The sequence below is a fragment of the Podarcis gaigeae genome, assembly GCF_964106915.1.
Source record: "Podarcis gaigeae genome assembly, chromosome: 6".
Lineage (NCBI taxonomy): Eukaryota > Metazoa > Chordata > Lepidosauria > Squamata > Lacertidae > Podarcis > Podarcis gaigeae.
Window position 1 is genome coordinate 37,774,191 of NC_139682.1, and position 22,142 is coordinate 37,796,332.

Genomic DNA, 22,142 nt, shown 5'->3' on the forward strand with positions numbered 1-22,142 from the left:
GATTCATGGATAATTTTGGGACACTTTAGCAACCAATTCATCCTGATTAGCCAATTAAATGCAGGAACCTATGTGCAACCCTGAACCATGGAGTTTAGATCAATGCATTGAAATAATGAAAGACTGTCCTGGAAGAGAGATTGCTTGTTCTTGAGAGTATGCTAGGACTCAAGAAACACTCACATAATCACTGTGAATGTGCAGCTTCTTTAACGACCTTGGCATCTGCTTAAATGTCTCCCAGTGAAATAAATGGAACTGATATACACACTTCTCTGAATATTCGTGTTATTTCAGAGTTGTTCAGCAATGGCACCATTTTTATTCCCATACTGCTGCATCTTTCCAGGACTTCTTTTCTGAACTTCATATTCTTAGCCTCATTTGACCTCACTTCTTTTTAGGCTGTGGGGTTGATGCATGTAGCTTTTCTTCACACTTGTCTTTGGGGGCATCACATCAGTTGTAGCATACTGTTGTCATTGACGAAATAATGTCACCAATCATAATAAAGGGCCAGCGAGGGTAAATGAGTCTAAGGACAGTGTGGTCAAAGATGCAGAAGAAGAGCACATGGAAGAGGCATGATGTAAGCCTGTTTGGCTCACTGTGCCTCTGTTGTACCAGCAGTTCTTCAAATCATGCTGGCAAAACCAACACTGTCCTGCATACAGAAGTTGTTATAAAGTCTCCAGAAGCATCACCAATAGGGGGAAAGTATTATTTGTTTAATAACACAGCTCAGCTTGCCGCTTTGTCAATGGAATCATGCACATGAAATACTCCCTCCAAATGCTCAAGAACACAGCAGAGTTCTTCCTTTTTGGCTATAGTTTAAGAGCATTCAGAGCACATTTCTGCCAGCACACCAGCAGGTTTCAGCGAGAGAACACACAATTGTAGTTAATTGATCATTTTCACAGAGAAGAAATTTAGAAGGACTTTCTAATTCGTGTCTTTTTTTGACCGCTTTTAAGCATCTAACAAAAGGCGTTCCTTTTCTTTTCACTTGGGTTCTTCTTATTTCTATTTAAAATGATCTTCCCTGTCTGCAGTTACTTCTATTTGAGAGAAAAAGAAGAAGATACCAAGTACATTCTGATTTGGTATGCTTAATCTTCAACATTGTGAAACCATTCACAGTTTTGCAATTATATGCTAAATGGGCACCAAGGTCATTTTGTACTCATCTGTGACTTTCTAATGAAAGGCACAGATGTCATTAAAAGCACAGTTCATTCTTTTTTAAAAAGCACGTCTTTGAACACACATTTATTCATGGGCTTCAGGAAATGTATATATAACACATTTGGTTGCCACTTTGCTTGAGCCAAATTACTTGTGCTCAGTGGTGTTTCTCTCTTTATATATTTGTTAGTTACAAAACCAAACCAAGATCCATATAAACCCAATAAAATCCAAGGGGTTAGAAGGTGAGCCACTGCAACAGCTGATGAATGCTGTGAGAGCCAGGAATTGGCTCCATTGATGGTTCAAGAGCATTGTCATACACTAGCAGTTGTCTCCAGTTTTTGCTATAAGTAGCATGCTGTTGAGTGGCACATGTCACCCTGGAGTAGGAGCAGTGAGGAATGATAACCTTTCCAAACCCCATAGCATAGCGCAAAGACACTGGAAAATATCTCTCTGTGTGTGACTTTCTTACAGGACAGCAGAGTTGATAACAAAGGTTGTCTGCCCACAGAATTTCCCATTCAGTTAAATGGGAGTGTAAACCGAGCTGAGTCCACCACTGAAATGAATGGAAAAATCTACTTACATAGGCCTTAAGTGAGCACATCAGGATATTACATTTCAGGAATTCAGAACAATGAACTCACATCCCATTGGTTCCAATTGCATTTAAGTGACTGTGTCTTTATGATAGAGCAAATCTCTCTCTCTCTCTCTCTCTCTCTCTCTCTCTCTCTCTCTCTCAGTATTTCTATACTGCCTTTTACCAAATAGTCACAGGACTTTTTTTAAAAAAAGCCATAAATACATAATATAAAATATTAAAGCAGCAAGGTCAAAGAAGACAAATATTAGTGAACCCTTAGCAAATGAGATGTGGAAGAAAGGGATGTGGAGGTGTGAAGAGAGAATACTTAGCGATGGCAAAGGGCAAGATTCCTTTGTAGGGGATTTTTGGGGGTTATTTAAAGGTTGGCTTGTGGGGTGCACTTTTTTTGCTAACTCTGTTCTATTGAAAGGAGGCCTGCTGTTATGTCATTTGGCTGACTGGTTCATTCTTCTGGTCACACTTAAGAGTGAGACCAGTGAAACCCCTGAGGTAACCCAACTATCTGTCCACCAGCCAACTCAAAGGGATGGGGGGAAGGGAGCTGCCCTTTGGCCCTTGATGCTGTAGTCCACTGAATGCTGGCCAGTGGGTCTAGGGTAGGGAAGCCAGATGACCTTGTAGTTCACCTGCTTGTAGGCTTCCCACAGACATCTGGTTGGCCACTGTGAGAGGTAAAGATAAAGGAAAAGGACCCCTGGATGATTAAGTCCTGGAGAAAAAGGATGCTGGTCTAGATGGGACTTGATCCAACAGGCTCTTCTTATGTTCTCATTATTAGGTGAGCAGGCAATGATCCAGTGATCCAGGATCATTGATCCAGTGCATAGAGCTGGGGTGGGTGGATTTTGTCCAAAGGAAAGTAGATCCATCTCCATTGTTCATTAGATTGTATCTTTCTAACCACACGTATGTGGGCAATGTTATTGCTCATTGCAGATCCTTCTAGTCAATGAAGAGTGACCCTTACCCCCCATCTGGTCTCTTCCCTCAATTTGGGTGGGTGTGTTGCTATCTAATCAATCTATCCATCCATCTTCTTTTTGCAAAGTTTCCCACAGGACCCACTACATGCCTAGTTTCCCAATCCCATAAGTCAGGGGTGTTGATGAGCTCCAGCTTCCATTAGCTGCAGCCAGCATGACCAGCAATTGAGGATTATGGGAGTTGTAGTCCATCAACATCTGGAGGGCCACAAGTTCATCAACCCTGCTTAAATACTGAGATTTTTTTTTAAGCCACTTGCAATGTGGGTCAGGGGATGTGTGATTCAGAAATGACAGAAAGCTCCACACTGTACATCACACCTCCATGGATAGTCCTCTGGACTGTGTTCCTGGTCTTAATATTAGATTCTTTTAAGGCAACTATCAGCATTCTCTGGGGAGGAAAAGCATTTAAATAATTACTTTCGTTTGTGAAATTCTGGTGATGATTTCCCCACAAATAACTATATTATGAACTCCTTCCAGTCCCTCCCCCCACAATGTGTTTGACCTCCTCCAGCTGCTCTCTTCGCAACCCCCTCTCCCACTTTAAAACCTTCCCTTTAATTGCTTGCATTAATGCCCCGAGGTTCTGTGAGAGAAGCTACAGAAACCTTGATTTTATTTTCCCAAGGAAGCAATTACAAATCTGGGTTAATATGAAATCAAGTTGTTTGTAAATGCAACTGTTTAAAGTTTGCCTCCAGGGAAATCATGCAAAAATAGGGCATTTTCTACCATTTGGATCTGTGCCAGTCAGCCAGCTCCACCTATGCTATAAATCAGATCATCAATTACAATCTGAAGAACATGGCATATGCATTTAAAGAAACATGTTTAGCCAGAAAGTTTTTAATAATAGGATGAGTCTTTCTTTCATGGGAAACAATCCTGTAGTTTACCTGCACCTTGATAAAGCAAGATGCAGCAGGTTGTGACTACCTGACATTTCTGAAGCAGCCACACTTTTAAGGCAAAACAAAGCCATACAGAAGAAACTGAATGAATTGATAGTGGGCCCTTAGATTGGTGTGTTTTTAGGTATTTGTGGCCTCTTTCGGAATGCCTTTTATTTTTCTTAGGCAGAGGCAATTCAGAGCAAGGGCAATTTTTCCTGCATTGTATTGACCTCACTCCGAATTACCATAATTTCCCCACAGCTCCATGATCACATAGCCAATTCTTATGGACTACTCAGCATTGTGATGCCACCATACTCATTACATGACCCCTGATTGAGTGAGATCACCTAGTGAAGAAAAGTTGTTAAAGCTGGTAGTGAAGCTGTAGCAGAACTGGAGAACAGTGTTTGTGAACTGCTATGAAAAGAAAGGAGGAAAAGGCACATTTAAGCATGGGGGGGAGAGGTGTTAATTCACACACATCTGCAAAAGTCCTGCTTTCACTTATTCGTGAGTGAATATTCAGCTCAGGTCTAACTTAGAATAAAAGGAGATAAGAACATGAGCGCATTTTCTTCTCAATGCTAAACATATTTTTTTTGCATTGATTTCCCCACACATTCAGGAAAGTTTTATATTATAGGCCTCTTGATGATGGCAGGAACAGGAGAGACCTTGAAACCTTTGAATTAAATATGATCCAAATTTACAGCTGAGTGAAGGATGAAAGATTAATAGGGTTTTCTTTCAGTGTGCTGTAAATCTGAAACTCTGGCGCTGGTTGCAGTGGTAAATTTCAAGCACCCAACTCCTAGTCATGAGCAAGCAGAGTGCACCAGGTTGCCATTATAAGCCTGTAGCACAGAATTATTCCAGTAGCAGTTTATATGGGGAAGAAACTGAAGGATAAATCATCCTCGGGTATAAGCCTTGCCCTATCCCTTGAGTCCTTGATATTATAATCTTTGACATCCCATCCTCCATCTATCTGGCCCCGCTCAGAGCCCTTGACCTAATCTTTCCTGTAGTCCTTGATTCAACAAAATTCTCTACATTTATTGCAGCTCAGCCTGTGCCGTTGCATTTTGCAGCCAATCAAAACATTTGTTTCAATCTGGAAATACTATGAGCCAAACCTTTTCCATTTTCTGTAGCTTGAATGTCAAGCTGAGCCTCAAGCCATTTCTTCTGAGCTCAAATTCTAAGGAATCTCGCTTTTATTTTTTTAACACTGTACTTGCAAAGTTCTTGCTGATTAGTCATTAGTAAGTTCGTTATTGTGAACCAAATAGGCAAATTAGTGAGCAGTGGGTTTCCCTAAGAAGCACTCAAGGCATGTGTTATGTTAGGATGGTGGGGATATTCTCATAATGCTAATATTGGAGCATCCGTTTGTTTAATCCCAACATTAACCATGCAAGCTCACATAGTAATGCTTGGTAGCTCTGCCATAAGTGTGGGATACTTTCCACTCTGCAGCCCATACCACACTGACCTAGTATGAGTGGTTGGCTAGGTCAGGCACTGGACTGGCGAAGGGCCCCAAGGTTCAGAAGGGACCAGCCTACCACCGACTTGAACTCAGCCCCTCAGGCTGGAAGGATGCCATCTTCATTCTCTGTGGCAGCCCCTAACTTGTGGAACTGCATCCCCACAGATGTGCATCTGGTGCCTTCATTATACAGCTGAAGAGGCACCTCTTTACCCTGCCTTTTTTTGGACCCACCTTATTTTTTAGGGTTGTAAATTGTTGTAAATTGCTTTAAATGCTGCAACCCACTCTGGGACCTGAGGGTGAAGGAAGAGAAGTCAAATCACCATCATCACCATCATCATGAAGCTCAGGCACCTGGGGAGGCAGTAGAAAGTAGACCATAAGAGAGATGTGAGGAAGGAAGGGAGGAAGGAATTACACAAACGCCCCTTGGCCATGCTGGAAGTAGTTGAAATGAAGGAAAAGCCTTCCACCCCAAGCATGAGAATTGTACCAAATTTCTCTCTCCTCTTATATAAATTTTCAAATGCAATTTCTTGACAGCACTGCCAGTGTGCATCATTGAGGGGGCAGAATTAGCTCTGTGCATTCCTACAGGCTCCTTCACGTATCCAACAGTGAATAACTGAAGAGGGCTAATATATTTGAATTTACTATAATAATTCTTTAAAGTCTCTTTTAACTTCTCTCATCTACATACTGTTCATTGAGGATTCTCCTTTGTTGTTCCTTCATGTACTCTGGCAACACTTTCGACCAATCAGTGTTCCTTCATCACACAGTAAGAAAATCGCTTTATAATAAATTCCTGGCAATAAGCCTAACTAGAGCCGACATGCTATCAAGGCTCCATATACAGTTTTTACCTGCTGAGTGTATGACTGAGGACTTCGGGTGTTCAGTGAGACTGAACTGATTACTACTAAAAATGTTATTTGCTTGAGCGAGGCCTGGATTTGTCCAGTTTCTGATTGTAGACTTTCAGTTTCAATATGCTTTAGGGAACATTCTCTTGTAACAGGTCACTCCAAATCCTTGTCTGTCACAGATTTGAATTAAACATGCCAAGTTGACTGCTACGAATGTAATGAATTTGCACAACCTAATGCACAACACAAAAATCCTCTGTCATTTTAAAGATTGTAATTCTGTTCTATTAAAATCAATATAAGCGTTGTATGGATTTCTATTGGAGTAGGTTTGCAGCCTTAATTTTTGGTTTTCAATGATATCTGAAAGGCTGCTTAAAAAAGAATAGAACAGTTTTTGCCTGTAAACGGGAGGATTAGAGATAATGGGTTTAAGCTGAAACGGTACAAATGCAGGTTGGGTGTTGGGGAAAATGATTATAAGAACAGCTGGACAATACATTAAGATACAGAGGGAGTTTAGGGTATCTTGATCTGTAGTAAAATTTCAAGACCTTATGTAAGTGCCTGTCTTACTTAGGTGGTAGATTTCAGATTTTATTTGTTTTGCTTTAGGGTATGATGCTGGAGGAGTAGATTCTTTTTCTTTGATTCTGTGAATTCCCCACCTTTCTGTATCAGGCACGAGCCTTGGGCATGCTTGGGGGGAAAGAGAGAGTTGTATATAATTGTTTGACGCCAAGCAACTGGGATAATATGGTGGAGTTAATCCAGATTAATCCCTTTCCATACCTCATGCTGGCTAGAGGGGAAAATGCAGACAAGGTAATTATCACAACATTTTTTTGTTAAAGCTTCCAGCCTCTCTCCTGGTGGGAATTAAAGCAGTTGGTTGAATGTGAGAGATGCAGAAGCAAACAGATGCAAGGTGACTGAGCCAAACTCAGGACATTCCAACAAAAGTGAATTTTGAAAACACCTGCTAAGGGGATGAGGAACCTGGACTTTCTCCTGTGAACTTTGACTTTTTCTCAGAACACACTCAAGAGGAAGTGCCAAGAGTGCTCTTCTCCCATTTGCCCTTGACCTGGAAATGATGAGACCATGCAGCAATATTGATTGCCATATTTCATCGGAGAAGACACTGTACAGATGTGCCTCTTCACCTGTCTGCCCCTTGGTCTCAAAATGTCCTGAGCTTTCTAATTAGAGCAGAAAACAAGACTTGAGAAGGAACAGATGGCAGCGAGGTGTGAGCAAGGATTTGAAAGAGTCGCAGGCAGTTTGCTAACAGCCTCTCTCAGGTCCCAGAGGGAAAGTCCTACTGCTTCCCCTCATCTATTAGGAGACAGAAGGTTGTGACGAGAACTTGGAAGAGGAGAGTAACAAGGGTTTGCCTTATGCAACCTGTGTGATATGAACATCACATTTGGATTTATTTCCAATCACAACTCATTCTACAGCCCATGCCTGAATCTTCACAATCCACTATAGGGGGGAAATCACAATTATGCTAAATACACTTCAGAATACCTATTGGCCATATCCAGGTAAATAAATGTTCACATTCTAGGAACAGGCAACGATGGCTAGGTGTGATATTGTGTTCACACTGTTTCATGCCATGTGAGCAGAAGCATAAAGATTGAGTTTTCCTTACAGACTGTTTTAGAAAGTGTGTACAAAGTTAGGGGAGGACTAAAAGCCTGCTCCTGCTCCCCAGTCATTGTACAATTCCCTTACACACACAAAATGCATGTACTATATAGGGCTAAAGTGAACAGGAAAATGTCAAAACATTATACAGCCAGTGAGATTTGGCTGTATGATTATGTCACTGAGAGCAAGAGAAGATAATTTAAATGTGTAAGCAAACATTTCCATAAGGAATGAAAAAATTCCCCCCAAAATAGTACTCACCGCACCACCCACATTGGCAAAAAAAAATTAACAAAGGATGCATTCAGACATGGGCAATATCTCATTGGTTTTCCTGATTATAATGCTAGTGCTTCTTTCCCATTTTCTAATGTTCCTTTCACACTGTTGCATTACAGAACTGTGGCTTTTTGACTGATATGCCACTATGTTGTGCTATATTTCATTCACACCACTGGGCATGGTCACACAACAATGAGTGTAAAATGTTGCTACTCCCCTCCCCTCCCTTTCCGTACATGTGTGCTTCTGAAGAAGAAGAGTTTGGATTTGATATCCCGCCTTTCACTCCCTTTAAGGAGTCTCAAAGCGGCTAACATTCTCCTTTCCCTTCCTCCCCCACAACAAACACTCTGTGAGGTGGGTGGGGCTGAGAGACTTCAAAGAAGTGTGACTGGCCCAAGGTCACTCAGCAGCTGCATGTGGAGGAGCGGAGACGCGACCTGGTTCCCCAGATTACGAGACTACCGCTCTTAACCACTACACCACACTGGCTCTGTTCCTTCATTAACCCCCCCCCACACACCAAAACAGCAGGAATGTGCCAGTATACTACCCCAAATTTTGCCACTTTATTCTCACAATTTTCCAGGTTAAGGTGGGTGCAAATGGATATTTATTGGAATCAAATAACATGAAAATGAGCACTAAATTTGTGCTATATTCTATTAGTTTACCAGAAGTGGCTTTTATGTTGTGTGGAAGCTCAAATATTATGCAGAAATTAAGAGTTAGGGAAATGTTGGGCAAGTCCATGTGAATGCAGCCAAAGAATGGTGAGTCGTTTTGGCTCAGCCTGATATTTTTATTTCAGGTAAAGATTCTAGACAAAGAGGGCTGCTGTTCAAGTTCCAGTCAGACAACTCTTTCCCACATGACATTATCATTATTATAGGCTGTGTAAGCTTGTTCCTCTCCCACAATACTTCTTATAAACTGAACATAAATTTTGTGACACTTTTGGGATGGAAGAGGTAGAAGTAGAACACTATGAACTTTAAGTTTCAATCTTAAGTTGTTGGAACAAGGAAGGGGATTTGTACAGAGAGTGGTTAATGACACTTTCTCCTTCACATTTTATTCTAACAAGCAGCTCAGAGTTCTACCATGTTATTTGCTTTTCCAACAAGAGATATTTCCCAAAGGAGTTTGAGTGTGTGTAGCTACATTTCATTTCTTAGTTAATTCTTACAACACAGATGCCAAGAGGCTGGGCATTAGAAAGCACGTGGGGCTGCATTCAAGAAATCAAGCTTTGTGATCCATCCCTGTTATCAGTTCTGTGCAATAGCATTTAATCATCTTAAACTTCACCAACTGGAATAATTAAACTGTCTCTGTTATTTCAATATTCATTGAACAACCCACGTTTTGCTTTCTTCGTCGATTCATCCACTGGTTCTCGTTAATCTACAGCAGGGAAGAAGTGTTCTCCAGTGGTTTGATTGCTTTGAAAAACACTATAATTTGTAAGCAAATTGGGAAGCTTTGAAATGAAATGAAAGCATCAGTGACTAGACAAGCAAAGCTCACCTTTCTCCTTTCCAGTGAAATGTTTCAGACCAGTGCTCATCATTGCCATGAATTACACCATAACGTCAATGGGCCCTTCCAGCTTTTGATTAAACTGTAGCTATTAAGGTTCCTGGGGGAAAACAAAACAAAACAGGTAATATCTTGCTTGTAATATCTTTGTTGGGAAATTCACTTCCAGCAGCTCAAGCAGTGTCAATAAAGGTGATTTGCCATCATAAAGCAGAAAATAAGATGGGAAATACAGATGAAGTCATTGACCTGACTGTTGTGCTCTTGTTATGGGGAGAGATTATTTCACTTTAAAGAAAAACAATATGCTTCATACAACAGGGGTGAGGGGAAAAATCTCCTCTTGTTCACAGTCCCTTCACTTTTCCTAATCTTGAAGGGGAGAGGAATGTGGTGGTGCCGACTTCCCTTTCATCTCTTGAACACAGCAATAATAAATATGTGATCATGAATCCATTGGATTTCTTTTCTAGAAAGAAAAGAAGAGTCACAATTCAATTGAGTTTGATGCTTAAAATATATCTATGCATATTTTACTTCCTAATTGTATTTGGAGAATCTGGGAATTAATGTAAACAATGCTCACTTCTGTTAAATTATTTCTCTGTGAGTTAGCTTTACTGTGCTTTCCACTGTCTTTCAGTTTTGTATGTCAAATTGCTTTGAGAACAGGAGCTTATGCAATTTGCCTATATTTCTTCATGTATTTTTTTCAAACCACTAAGTCTTCTATATGTATTAATTGTTGCACATATTGAAATGTTGTGATTCTTATTTTCTTTTAGTTTGTTATGGAAAACATGAGTGCAGATTCCCATCAACAAGATTATGGGCTATGGTGGGAAGAGGACACACATTCCTAGGCAAATCAACAGGCCCAACCCAAAGAACATTGCAGTGTAGATGGGAATGTTCATTCTTTGTTGCTTTGCTCTGGCTCCAGTACACTCCCACTGCTAGTGTTTGAAGCCAAGTACACATGTCATTAGCCACAATTCATATGTATCCTGTATTTTCTTGAGAATTACTCCTGTTTGAGGTATTTTCCCCCAAGCCAGTTTCCATCCATTTTGAAACTGCAAGCTGTGGTTAAGCTGAGATGTGTACAGTTCAGATAATCAGTGCACATGTGCAGATGACAGTTTCATTGAACAGGATTTCAGGGGTTGCAGGCATGAGGAAACAGATCAGGTAATACACATAAGCTGCCAATGCACTTCTATCTATCTTTCTCTCTTCCCACCCAAGGGGCTGCCGGGTGAGAGACAAAATGCTGTTGCCAGGGGTGTGAAGTGATCAACCCCATCACTCTCTCCTTTCATCACTCTACCCATTTCATCTCCCCCACATTTCCCCTGTCTTGCACTCCTCTCTGTCCAAGCCCCACCCCCACCCTGCTGCCCATCACTTAATATTAGGGCAAGGGCTACAGGTTCCCTATCCCGACTTAGATACACAGGATCTAAAGTATCATTAACAAATCTCCAGTCTCCCAATCCATTTAAGCATGTCTACCATGTTATATATAGAATCGCCTAGGAAGTATTTAGTTAGGTGAGCTCCTCTTTCTGTTTGATATTTGATGTCATGAGAATCATAGAATCTGTTTTAAAATATGTTATGCAGGTTTTTATTTTTTTAACATTTCATTTGTTGTCTGTACTCCACCTTTTGCTTTAGAAGGAAGAGGAAGGACATGCAACTAGCTGCAATTCCTATTTCAATGCAAATCTGTTGTTGGTAATTGTAGTTTAGCAATTGTCTCACCCTTCAGCTCAGCAATGATGAAAGATTCATGGGTGTGAATTATTAGCTGTGCCATTTACCTTGGAAATGCTCTCAACACTGTTGTATTTATTTTTGGAAGTTTTCTTTTGTTCCGTTCTGAATCTCATTATTCTGTAATTGTTGAGAACATTATTGTTAACAGGAGATGGTATAAAATATCTACCTTTCAAGAAGAGGACAGTTTAATAAATCTGGAGGCTGGATTCTATCCTGCTTCCCCCCCCTTCCAGACTTGTAGTGTTGTCATTCTGCTGATTGTAATGGGATTGTTCTAACTTATAGGAGAATGCTGATTCCAACAGCCCTTTGCTGTGAGAACCACATTCTCATGTGCTCTGATGGACTTTTGATGTGTAGTCTAGTGTAGGGTTTTATATCCATATCACTAGAGGTATTTCAGCAGGTGAGAAAGCCCCATTGTGCTAGCTGGAGTCCTTGTGTTGGCTTCCACTAGCAGAATGAATTGGTTGAACCCAGCCTTACGGCTGCAAACACCCACCCATTTTCATTGTCTCTATGATTATACTGTCACCGAAATTAAGGGAGGTTGTGCAGCAGAGGGAGGATGGAACTCTTAGTTTATAGCTTTAGGAAGCTACATTTCAGAGCTAGTTTTAAGATTTGGTCCTTGTGAAGCATCTCATGTGGCACGTGGCATACGGACCCTGTAACTGAAGGCTGTGTCTCTCTGCTGCAAGAAAGGCACAGCAAATCATGATGGATACATTTCCACCCATCCGAACAGACAATTTAGCACCACAACTCCTAATGGATCAGGCGTCTGCTAAAAGCGAATAATTGCTCAGATGTGAAGCTTGGCTTTCCTGATGAGAGGGATTTATGACATGTCAGGCTCCAGACATAAACGATAGCATCATATTATGCTAATTCTCATCATGCTCATGTGTGTGATGTGACACACTATAACACAAAATGACTGCCTAACATTTATAAGAAATACGAAGGGATGCCCCCACTACTAATTTGTAGTGGAAATATCAAACACATCACTAAAGGTTAACAACACCATCCTGGTGACTGGAAATGCTGGCCTGCTTGCAGATATAAGCAATAAATGCATTTTTGTGCCAACTAAACTATCCATGGTGAAATGAAATGTCCTTATTTCATTGAGTGTGTTATGTAGTGAAGTTTCACCCTGGGCCAGCTGGGGGATACTGTATATAGTTTTCACTCAGGTCTGTAGATAGTTTTCACTCAGGTCCACGTCAGTTATTTTAGGCAGGAACTCTGGGCTGTTGTTCCTACAATGTTGACAGCCGGCTGCCTATAAAAGCAGGCCGGCTGAGCTGTTTGCAGTCAGTTCTATTCCAGCTTACAAAATAAAGAGCTACTTGGAGAAATCGCTGTGTCGTCTGCTATGTCAACCCACAACTTAACAGAGTGGTTTATTCTTCCTGCACTGCCCAGTGGTAAATAAAGCATATTATTCTGTGACCTAAAATCCCTTGGGACTCCCATTATATTTTATCCTCTCTTCCAAGATTTCCATACTGGTGCTTTCCTGCTTGCACAATCTCACAATGTAGACAGCAGAGTTATCTACTGGTGTAATTATCTACTCAAAACTAGTATAGTATAGCTGTGACTAGGAGACTGATGAGCTATGAATTGGGAAGTCATGGGTTTATATCTCACTTGTGTGTTACTGCCTGCCATTTTTTATACTGACCCAGCATTGTGGGCTCCAATTGTGGTAATTTTGTTTGCAACATGTAATTCATCTGGAATCCCCCAATTGCTGCCCTCCAGATCTATAATCCAGGAGTAGATAATGTAACACCCATTAGATGTTGTGGGCTGCAACTCCAATCAACCCAATATAGCATAGTCATCCCTCAGAGATTATGATAGTCGTAGTCTCACAACACCTGGAAGGAACCCAAACTGCAGTACTGCTGTCTTGTTTGGTATCTAGTATTTTAGTCCTGATCTTTAAGAAAGGCAGTTGGGGTGACCCTCAAAACTATCACCCAGTCAGTCTTCTAATGGTTTCTGCCAGAATACATGCCCCCCTTTTAAAAAAAGGTTAGAATGGTTAGAAGAGTGGGCTGAAGTAAATAAGTTCCTCTCTCCTACATAGATGGTTTTCCCAAGGGGCATAGTATAATGGAGCAGACTCTCTTTAATTATCATATGCAAGCATATGTTATAATTGCACACCCCAAAAAGCTGTGGATAGTATTCAATGACTATGTGCCACCAATGCAACAATTTCTGCTTATACAACAGGACAACCCCCCTCACCTAGCCCTGTATCTGCCTTTCATTCTCCCCAAGTATTCTGTAGAAGGTCAGGGGAAGCCCTATAACAGATTTAAGGGGTGCAGTGGGGGAGCACATGCTAGAAATCCTTGCATGAATGGAACATTCATACAGCAGTGTTGCATTCAACCCTGTATGTTGCATTTATTCATCTCTCATCTGACTCTGACCATTGACCAACAGAGTCCATGAGAAAAAACTAACTGTTGCTTCATTAGATAAGTGGCTGCTGTTTCTTATATAACAGCTTTGCTGTTATACTCAAGTTAAAACTCAAACTTAATTCGGGGGCTCTCGTTCTGATCTGGTATTTACACCAGGGTTGCAGTCTTGCACCTCTGTAATTTAATCTTTAGAGAAATGATGTAGTTCAGGAGCTCCCTTCGCCTTCCCCTCCCACTCAACTGGTAATCACAAAATTCCAGTGCTTCTTTATGCAGATTATATGGCTCTTATTTCATTATCCCAAGTAGGTATGAAAAGATTACTTTCTAATTTCAGAACTTATTGCAAGCAGGAAGGTTTATCTATTAATTATATTAAGGCTAAATTGGGGGGTGTTTGCCAAAAGGCATAAACAGCATAAATGGGTCCTGAATCATCATTCAATCAAAGAGTGTAGTTAGCTTTAGCTATTTAGGGCTTAATTTTGTGGAAATGCTCCGTGGCACATTCATTTTGAGGCAATTAAAATTTCATCTGACCATTCATTGGGGGCTATAATGAAACTTTATTAAACTGAGGGTCACTGTTAGAACCGTTGCTCAAAATTTGCTTAGCGAAAACTGCATCTGACTTGTTATAGAGTGCAGCAATCTGAGGTGGCTGTAATACAGGTGAACCTGATATAATTCAAAGTACGTTTTTTGTACTATTAGCAGTTCCACATACAATGCATTTGGTACACTACTTAGAATCTTATTTTACTTAACACATTCCCATACTACTACACATTTCGGAGTGGTGTGTGAAAAAAATCCACGGAAAATAAGACAAGAAAACAATAAAATATTATAATAAATCCCAAACACATTTAAATGTTACAAAGTTACAATGTTACAAAGCTAGACCGGATTCTGCAGATGTATGCCAAGCTTCAGGCTTCCCCCACATGTGACCAGGTTGATCTGGGTACACAATGCAGGGCACAAAAGCCGCCAGAAATGTATTGTGAGAGAGGTGGTTGGTTTGCGTCACTTGAAAAGAAATGACATGTACAATAGGTTGGCCCATGTGTAAATATTCTAAGACTATCAGAAGAAAGGACATATCATGTATTTGAATGTGAGGAATAGTACAATTCCATTCTATATCAGCTGGGAGTCCCCTGAGGCTCCCTTCATATATAAACCACAACCTTCCTTGAGGTAGCCTATACATAGCCTATTTCCCTTTATCAATAGGGCACAGATGCCTTTGGGAGACATTGTTTGCTTCTCAGACAAAGAAACCATCCACGCTCAAGAAAGAGGCACTGGGCAGGTTTTCAGGTGTGAAAACAAGCCACAGATGAGAACAAGATATTATTCTTCACGGGAGACGCTTATGAGAAGTACATCAAAGCCCCCTAATGACAAGCTGGGAGCGATACTACAGCAAGGAATAATCATAACAAGCAGATGAAGGGGAGTTAACCATTACTAGAGTAGCTCTCACAGCTTGCTAGCCTTGCGAGAGGTGCCTGATCTCCATCAACGATGTAGGACTACAGACTGTTAGTGCGTATGAAATAAGATGAATTATTAACTGAAAGGCTGGGGGAATCATCTCCAAACTTGGAGCTTAACATTCTATGTATTTGTTAATAACATCCTCTCCCCCTGCCCGCCCCGGCCACACATAATGTACAAATTAGAGAAAGCAAACCGGGGTTTATACTAGAACAACCATCACATGTCTCCTGTCTACCAGCATCGGCATATATTATCTCCATTAGATGAGCATGCATTTAATTGAGCTGAAGGACAAACACGCAAATGTTGAGGGTTTGATTATTTTTCTCAGCTGGGGGAGCAGTGCCAGGCCATCCTCTCTCCGACACTGTGCATCAATTAGGTCTTGAGAGGCGACAGTAACCTAAACCGAACCTGGAGATGCTCCACTGGGTCCCTGGGAGAGTTCAGGAGCTCCGTTTGGGTTGAAAGCGTGATGTTTTCCCACAAGGGAACCACCAGTCACAATAATTACATTGCTGTCTACTCGTAATATGATTTATTTAGATGTTGCCTTATGAATTAATTCCCTCTAATTGCTGCTCCTCTCGCTGTAAATCAAGGTTTCCTGCTTTCTGTGGAGCAGCGAACATGATCCTACACTGCCATAATTAGTCCAATTAGAAAGGAAGGCAGATGTGGGGAGCCAATTACTTGCAGGAATATGTCTGCTCCAATGTATTCTGAGTGCCATTCGATTGAAATTTAATAGCAACTTAATAAAACATTGTTTTATTCATAAACCAAACTCCCTTTGGGCTATTAGTTTTCCTGAGGAGACAGTTCCAATGAGTTTTATGGCTGGTGAGTTAAGGGTCTTCTTAAAGAGGTAAATCGGGAGCAGATCCATTGAAATGTATGGATGCAGGCTGGGTGAGGGAAATGAGAATTGACTCCCTTTTCTGCAGTAACATTTCTTACTCTTCCCACGGAGAGAATGAAATTAATGACTTTGCCTCCCGAATCAGTGCAAACGTCAGAAGCTGTTCAAACTGTTTGTCACAGCCAGGTCTTTACTCCATGTGGTGGAACTCTTGTTACTGAAAGCCTTGCCTTAGGCAACACCCTCAATCAAATAGACCAAATCAGAGTAAACATCCACACACATCTGACCCGTTTGGTAAGCATTCCCTGAAGCTTCATGTCACCGTGCTTGATGTTGCTGTGCCCCCAAAGAGCAAACTCATCAAAAGTGAGATGTACGTTATACAGGAGAAAACAACTCAAAATCTGTCTGAGCCCAAGAACTGGGAGAAACGATACATGATAAATAAAACAGAAGAGAAATAGGGGGCAAGCACGGTTATTGGGCAGCTTAAAAGAGGGCTAACCCCCCCGACCTGTACACTGGGTGATATTGGCCAGTTTGCTGCTTTGCTCTGATTGAGTTCAAACTGCTGAGACGCGCAGTCGTCCCTGTGAAATTTGAGCAAGTAAAGAGGTGACTCATTCCAAATGGGCATTAAGCAGAAAATGGGTTGTTTCACAGGGTGCAAGGCACAAAACATTTACAATCCTATTTGCCAAGTGCCCTTATGGAGTTTGTTGTGACTAGGGTTGCCATACAGAAGGAAGAAGCTTGGTTTTTTTTAATGTTAAATATATGGTAGTCAGATTGCTCCATTAGCTAGAAATCGCTGTTTGCAACTTCCCCACACCAAGTAGGAAGAGCAGAAAGCTTGTGATGGATGTAACTTGATATTACATCTCAGCATAGCATCAGCAAGGCTCTTAATTTGTTGTCCCTCCTGCTCTGGAAAGCAAGACAGGGGGCAAATTTGGCTGTCGTGCTGGTTTCAGTTTGCAGTGCCTTGGATGAACCATCACTCCCAAGTCACAGTGAGCAGAATTTACCATTTTTAAAGCAAAACACTTCAGTTATTTGCTGTGTATCTGGCACTGCAGGTATCAGGGCTACTGGATGTCTTGACCCATGATTATACGATAGAATGAGGGATGGCCGAAATGTTCGCAAGCTATGTAGAATGGCATTGGGGTTGTATTTAGACTGCACATTTTTTCAGCAGCTAATTCTCTTTAGGTTTAAAAGCATTATAGCCTTTATTCCCAGCCAGAGAATTACGTGGTTCAGGTCCCTGTGGCCTACCTAACCTTGAGTTCTAGACCTGAGGGGCATGGAGATCTTAAGAATGTAGGGTTGTATTCACTTATGTCCCACCAACGATGGAAGGTCCTTTGATCCAGTGGGGGCTTCTGAATCATTGGAATGAGAAAGGGAGTTAATTTTCACATATTCCTCCATTGCAGCCTTCATTCCCCTTCCCCAAGATGCTCTAGAGGATTGGGAAAAATTGCATGAGAGAGGGTGGAGTATCTATGTGAAGGGGAACTGGTGAAAATAGCCTCCTTTCCCTTAGATGGGAATCTACACTGGACCAATAAGCTTTGGAAGCGGGCGGGGTGTAACTATAACCATGGATACAACCCACAGAAACTTTCCCAGGGAAAATATTTAGCAACTTAAAGATTCAATGACCACAAAGATATCATAAACAGCAGTTACTAAACTATGTTGCCTTTAGTTATGTGCTATGGAAGATTATATAACTATAATATTTTATATAAATATTATATTGTTAATTATTATTTTATTAAAATAGAACTATTTATATAAATATATTAATAATAAATATGAAAACAACTCTTGTGTTTACCTCTTCCGACGATCCAGAGGGGTGTGTGTGTGCATTGCCTTAACAATATTAGAAACGGCACTGACCTAACTTTGTTCATCTTTATGCATGGTTTCTGGAATCTCTCTAGGCTATATGAGTTTTGTATATGTATGTTTGAATTTAATAGGATGTACTGAACTTACAAATTAATTAACTCTCACATTCAAACAAAATTAAATGTCTAAACCTCTAATTTTGGTAAATTGATGTTTCAGTGAGCTAAAGGTAGCTTACATAAGATCAATAAAAACAAGACAATCCCTTTCATCAAGGTTACAGTCTTAAGGATGTGAAACAAAAGGGAAAGGGGGATTAGAATGGAAAAGGAAAACAAGCAAAGTTAGGCACTAGTTCCTAAATTTACATAAGCCCTTTTCAGGTATTCTAACCTACAGAATTCCAACAGCAAGAGGAGGCCAGAGAGGGGATGTGTTATTAAGCCCAACACCTCCAGTACATTACCCTTGTTATTCTGATGGCACATGGTGGCACCATTGCAGGCATGTCAATTTGATGTGTGAGAAGGGGTGGGGCGAAGGACTTCACCCCTGCTCTCCCTCTCAGGTAGGTAGAATCATGTATTGATAGTGATGCCTGAAGAGAGCCTGACTAGTTGGAATACAAAAGTTCAGGGATAGAAGGAGCTGAATGGAGCTGATGGAGTGGTCCTGCTACCCATTGATCCATCTCCTGCAGCCTGAAAAAGCAGCTGCTGCCAGTGGTTAGAGAGCGAAACCTGATGGAGCCACATGTAAGCATAGCCAATGGAGCAGTCCTGCTTCCCACTCCTCCTGTGCTTCTGCCTGAAGGAATGAATGCTGTCAGGTAACAAAGGAGAGAGGGAGAAATCCAGAAGAACTAGCTTCAGCAAAACTCATGGAGTGGTTCAAATATTCGAATTTGACTATGTTTTGAATACTTCTTTCAGCTGTTATAAAATGTTTATAACTCAGGAATTTATAGAATATTTATAATTCAGTCAGAATAAACTACCCAGGGCTAGGCGGAGCAATGATCTGACTCATTATAAAGCAGATTTTTTAATGTTCATTTATGTGTGTATTTTACAGATGCACAGATTCCCTGCCTCCCAGTCTTCCAGGGCTTCAAGGTTGGTTGTCAAAACAAATTCAAAGGGAAACAAGGAGTGAGGTGGGAGAAAGTGCTGGGCAGAACAGGCTGATGCCGCAAGGGACAAACGGAATTGGTACATAATTGATATGGCATTGATTTACCAAAGCTGAACACATTTCAAACAGTAGGACTTCCATATCTGTGTAACATTATGACATGAGTTATAGACAATCCAAGCAGTTTTCTGGTTGAATTAGCCAGCTAGGGGATTAAGAAAGATAAAAGAGAAGAACTGAGATCACAGCCTGTGCCCAGACTAACATAAATTTAGAGCTAGCTTCAGATCTAGTGAAACAATGCTCTGTTTCTTGTCCATCCCACGAGGGCAGTGTCGGTAGTAAAATCTGTGATGAAGTGATGAGGACAGCAGACCACAGCTCAGAAACTCAGGGACCATAGCCAGCATGTAATAAATATCCTGAGGATAAGATGATCAGACAGACAGATACTTGCCTGAGAAAGATCAGGTGTTCACCAAAAAGAAATCGCAGTATGATAATATGCAATTTTGTCTTATGTGCTGTGGACAAGGCCATCGTATGATGACTTTTATGAACTTGGACCGATTTACAGCAGTAGGATATATGGCTCATTGACTCAAAGTGAGGTACCATTGATTTCTCCATACTGGGATTAAAGCCCATTGATTTTGTTAGAGAAATTGTTGAAAAATCTGGCAGCATTGTTTTTCAAGGCTCAGAAGCCAGAAGGAAAATATTTATGACATTTTAAAATGTCATTAGTGTAAAAATTGGATTCATTTTTTGGGGGGGGGGGGGTGGATCTGACTATATGGTTGAACATTTGGGGTTGGTCATACCAGATCAACTACAAATGTCACAGAGTTGCTTTTACTCACATGTATCTTGAGGCCTATCCTGGGCCAAATTTAGTTTTAATTTCAAGTCATTTCCTGGAGTTAGCAGTGATCATCACGAATTCATACTTTGTGTGTAAATTATTCTGGATTTTGGAGAAACTTTAAACAAACATGTCTGAATATTCTGAATTTGTTAAAAACATTCACCAACACTTTCTTAGGAGGGGGGAAAAACAGGATAAATGTAGCTTGTAAATTTCTGCAATACTGTATGCGCATTTTTACTTGAAATAGACATGGTACAGGATTGCATTGTAACCTCCTGAACTTTCCCTAGGACTGAACACTTCTGATTCAATCCCAGAAGCATTGTTGGCCAAGCAAAGACAAACCTTTGTTCTACTGTTTGGCATTTAGTTTGTTTATAACATGATCCCTTGTTTGAAGATGGAGATTATCAGCAATTAAATTTGGTTCGCAAGTTCAGAACACAACTATATTTTATCTCAGATTTAAATGGAAGCTCAGTCTCCTACACCTGTTTTCAAAGAAGAAATACAATACCTGCTGTGAATGACATTATTATTTACGATAATCAATTACATGTATATCCTGTATTTCCTCCAAGGAACTTAAAATGGCATACACAAGCCTTGCCCCCCATTTATCTTCACAACCACACAGTGAGGTAGGTTAGACTGAGGAAGTATGCTAGACCAAGGACTGCATGATATACAGTGTGGGCCATGTGCATCCTAGGGCTGCAAGATCCCCACTCTGGTCTAGATGCGCAAAAACTGCTATTCAGAAAAATAATAGACATGGTGTCTTTCTCCCAAGCATTTTGAATGGACACAATAGAGGCACTGCCTCACCAACCTCAATCTGCCTTCAGCCAGCAGTTGCCTGCCTTTCTTCCTAGTTACAACCAGGCCTGGGATGGCACTCCCTGTCAGCTTCTTCCTCCTTAGATTCGGTGTTGTCCTTGTAGAACTCAGCATGTATAGAACTAGAATTAATTGGCTCTGTGTTCCATTGGCTGTCTTTGCAATAGTCATTGGCTCTGGCTCCACCTACTGTTAACCTCCTTATGCCCTACTAGTGTCAATGGACACCAGCCACCACAGCTTCATTGGAATCCTTCCACCAACCACACACTTAACTGAATAACTGCGACCCAGTATCAACCTCATGTTTGGTGAATTCTAAGTTTAGGACACCATTCAGCCACCTCTTAACCACAAAATTCAACCACCTCTTACCTTGATTGGGAAATGTGTGTTTTTCTTCCTGTGTAAACATTCCTATTAGACAGTCACTGGCTTGCTCATGCTCAAAAATGGTCAGTTTCCTCCCTTTGTAACTGCCCCCTCCCCAGCCTGGAGAAGGGATTTATTTGACATCACATTGTTTGTTTACTTTGCAAAGTGATCGATAAAACATTAAGTGGAGAGAAGCAAAGACTCAGCACTTTCACTAGTAATTAATTGAACAATGAAGCATTCTCAACATAGGTTTCTGCAGTGAGAAAGGCATATCCATGGGAAGAAACAAACTGAGTTTTACACCTGCCTTTAATTTGACTAAAACGGAACTGAAATGGCTGGTGTTTGCGACATTTCCATTACCTACAGAGCTTGGTTTTTGTTTTGTTTTTTACATTGGATGCTGGCCCATCTATTTTCTCCTATCTAGTGCACAGGAGACAACCATGATCCTAATTGGGCCATTAGGAGAGGTGTTGAAATGTTGCTAATTGTCAAAGGCAATTAAGTGTAGCAACATGTCACAGGTAAATTAACGAGACTCCAGGTGTTATGAGCAAGTTGCATTCATTTTGGTAGAAAACAAACACTGTCTCATCTGCATATTACCCATCATTTTCTTTCTGTCCATTTCACAGAAAATTGCACAGCAGGCCTGGAAATGCAGGCTTTTTTTAAGCAACATGGCCTTAAAATATGTTATTTGGGGTTTTCCATTAAAGGACAAATGTCCTCATATTACATTCATTTCGGAAGTTAGCTTCATGAGTGGTGTCATGGTTTGACATTCCTCAGATGTTCTGTCCGCATCAAGAACACCCGTGATCTTTCAGTTTAGTTTGATCAAAATCTGGTGACAGCCTAAGGACAGTCCTGAGAAATCTTGCATGTCCATGGGAAAATGT

At 40.9% G+C, this 22,142-nt stretch overlaps 1 long non-coding RNA gene across 1 annotated transcript; it reads right to left on the minus strand.

The window, feature by feature from the left end:
• Positions 1-718: 718 nt before the first annotated feature.
• LOC310847656 lies at positions 719-20,966 on the minus strand. The gene is made up of 4 exons (XR_014565944.1): positions 20,852-20,966; positions 9,525-9,636; positions 5,416-5,538; positions 719-1,061 (listed from the first exon to the last, which is right to left on the minus strand). It is a non-coding gene; the product is annotated as an uncharacterized lncRNA (long non-coding RNA).
• Between the last annotated feature and the right edge of the window lie 1,176 nt (positions 20,967-22,142).